Source organism: Etheostoma spectabile, chromosome 5 (assembly GCF_008692095.1).
Source record: "Etheostoma spectabile isolate EspeVRDwgs_2016 chromosome 5, UIUC_Espe_1.0, whole genome shotgun sequence".
NCBI lineage: Eukaryota > Metazoa > Chordata > Actinopteri > Perciformes > Percidae > Etheostoma > Etheostoma spectabile.
The window spans coordinates 35,102,509-35,105,684 of record NC_045737.1 but is presented as its reverse complement, the minus strand read 5'-3'; the positions used below and the strand labels follow the sequence as shown (position 1 = coordinate 35,105,684).

Genomic DNA, 3,176 nt, shown 5'->3' with positions numbered 1-3,176 from the left:
GTGCGCTGTAGCCTCCGCCACGTCGGGTAAATTGACAAATAGCCTAGTTTCTAATTTATCTATTTTTTGCAACATTTTAAATTTTTTCTTGACAAATAGATGGAAACATTATTAGTTTTTTTTTTAAAAATAAAAGACTTAAAAAAAGTTTCAAGCTTCTGTAAATGTAAATATTTTCTAGTTTTGTTTTCACTCTAATTTCTTGGAGTTGTGGACAAAACAGGACATTTGAGGACGTGATCTCGGGCTTTGGGACACACTGATCGATCAATCGAGAAAACGAATGACAGGTTAATCGACAATGAAAACAATCAATAATAATGTGCACTGCATTTGGCCATACTTAAAATAAAACATGTCTGGGTTAGAGGCTAGGGAACGCATTACGCCGAACGACAATATGCGTGTGTGAGTGTGAACGTGTGTGCGAGATACTTGCAACTGAGAAGCTCGAGGCATCGGGGGGTTAGATGACCCCCCAACACACCTATTTAGAACAGCTCGTCTCTTTACGGCCGACGGTTTAGTCTACAGCAGCTGGAGGCCGCAGACATACAGAGACATTTTAAATATAGCACCACTCACAGTGTGACTCTGATGCTGGAAACCACTGAACAGCTTTTAAAACGCATCAGCTGTAGATACTGTAGCAGGTTTTACAAAATAACCAGGTCCCCACGGTGGGACATGGCACCGGTTCCTAAACGACAGGTATCAACCGGACCGAATGATGATGACAACGCAGATTTCGATGCCTCACGGGGGTGTCTGTGCTACTCTCTGCTGCTCTGAAACGGACATGACAAGCCCTGCATGTGAGGCTAGTTAACAGCACTCTGCATCAGAAAAGTTAGCTTACCGTTAGCAAGTGGCTAGTTTAAAACACAATTAAAATCCTTAACGCTAAACAGTCTGAAGTGTCTGACTTGTCTAAGTTGTCTAAGAAACTACACCGACGGGACTTCATGCTGCATTCAATTGCACCTTGTAAGCCCAAGGTGTATTCAAGTGCAACTGGTGAAACTCAAGCTGTTGCTGTGAAGTACCCATCTAGTGTTTTCTTTTTGCCATTATCAGCAATTGACTGGTGAAATGAGATAGTACTACATTTTAAATAAATTATTTAATTTTGACCATATGGCCTCATCAATAAGCAAGCCGTCTTTAATGTTGTAGACTGCTGTTTAGTGCTCTAATTATTTTATCACCCGTATTGGAAAAAACAAACAGGAATGAGCGGTTGAAGTTAGATAGCTGATCCCACCGAGACCGGTTACACTCCCGTCATTCTTTTTTTCTTTAAGATTATCTTTTAGGCGTTTTAGGCCTTTATTTATAGGACACCTGAAGACATGAAAGGGGAAAGAGAGCGGGGGAATGACACGCAGCAAAGGGCCAGAGGTCAGAGATGAACCTGCGGCCGCTGTGTCGAGGACTGAACCTCGGTATATGGGCGCGTGCGCTCTAACGGGTGAGCTACCCAGGTGTCCTACTCCCTCAGTCTTCCCATTCTTCCCCGCTCATGTGTACGGGGAGAACAGGCATGACCCAGTTGTTGTTGGTTACTGCTGTGCATGTAAACGCACTGACTCACTCACAACGCAGCACTGCCTACTGCAATCACACACACACACACACACACACACACACACACACACACACACACACACACCCCCACACCACACACACAAACACCACTCACACACACACACCACACACACACAAAACACACACACAACACTACACAACACACACCCACAACCACAACACACGACACCACAACAACACACACCAACACTGTAGACAGCGACGGCTCACACACGGCCAAGAAAAAACTGTTGACACAAAGCTGCACGCCATAATCAACTGACAAGAAGGAGTTGGGGGGGGGGGGTGGGGTTGCAGGAGGAAGGGGGAGAGGGGAGGAGATGAGGAGCGGACGTGAGGGGGAGCTAGCCTCATTGTTTGAAATATTCTCAATCACCCAACATTGGTCAGAGCTCTTTAAGTGGTTAAAAAAATAGGATCAATGAAAAGAAAATACTACACATCTATCTGTCCATCCTCATATCCATCTATCTTTGCTCAGGTCATAGCTGTCATCATCCATCACAATAGCTATACAATCTTATCAACATCAGTCCATCATTCTAGGTCCATCATCACATCCATCTAGTGCCATCAATCTCCATATATCACCTCTAATCTATCACAGTACAGTCCATCAGCCATTATCTAGATCCATCCATCTGATCCACTATCAATCTAGGTCCATCGTATTGTCCGATCTAGTCTATATAGCTATGCTGTCATCTATCATACTATGCATTATTGTCTATCACTTTACGCTCACCACTACAATCTATCCTATCCAGCTATCAATTACATTTATTCATATAGCTATATTCATGACTGGAGGCTAAAGAGGCCCTTCTACATGACCTCTTTGTAACTAGTACTGTTTTATTGGCCCATTCGGAACCCTGGAAACTCCAGAGCACAATCTCAATTTGCTCAGCGAGTCACTTGGCATCGAGGTAATGCGGCTCATAACTATGCATTGTAGCCGAGGCGCACCATACATCGGCGTATTGCTATAGGCGGGGCCAGAGGTGGAGCAGATGCCAACCGGTTAATTGCCGTTAGCTTCCACTGGTAGATAAGCGTATGAGGCAATGGTTTACGTGAGCCGTGTGGGATTGGTGTAGTGTTATCCAGTGGCTTGAAGGGAGATGGCTGCCGCCCTCGAGCTGGAACGATTTCATTACACGATGCCCAGACCCTGATCTTTGGGATTGGGGTATGGATTTGCACAGGTCTAGTACATCAGTGTTATATGAAATGAATCATGAAATGCAAACTAATTGCCCTGAAAGGGACATTAAATATTACTTTATTCTTTAGTCTGACTTTTACTTTTGACTTTGATTTAAAGTAGTCAACAGGGTATGGGGGGATCGCGAATGTGTATTTCTTATTCTTTTTGTTTCAGTACTTTCGGCCACTGAACTAAAAAATCAGGAAAGTATAAATAGCAGGAAAAACGAGGTTAGGGAAACACAGTTGGGATGAGGGTAGGGACTTTATATTTGGTCCAAGAAAATGGCATAAACGGGGTAGGGTGGTAACCCCACCAACCCCCGCTGGAGGATGAAGCCAAGGTGCACAGTAAAAGC

The 3,176-nt window shown here is 44.1% G+C and overlaps 1 protein-coding gene across 1 annotated transcript in view; it reads right to left on the bottom strand.

Moving 5' to 3' along the window:
- raph1a (Ras association (RalGDS/AF-6) and pleckstrin homology domains 1a) overlaps positions 1-3,176 on the bottom strand; it is a gene marked incomplete in the record, with an annotated part of 104,946 nt that overhangs the window by 84,312 nt on the left and 17,458 nt on the right.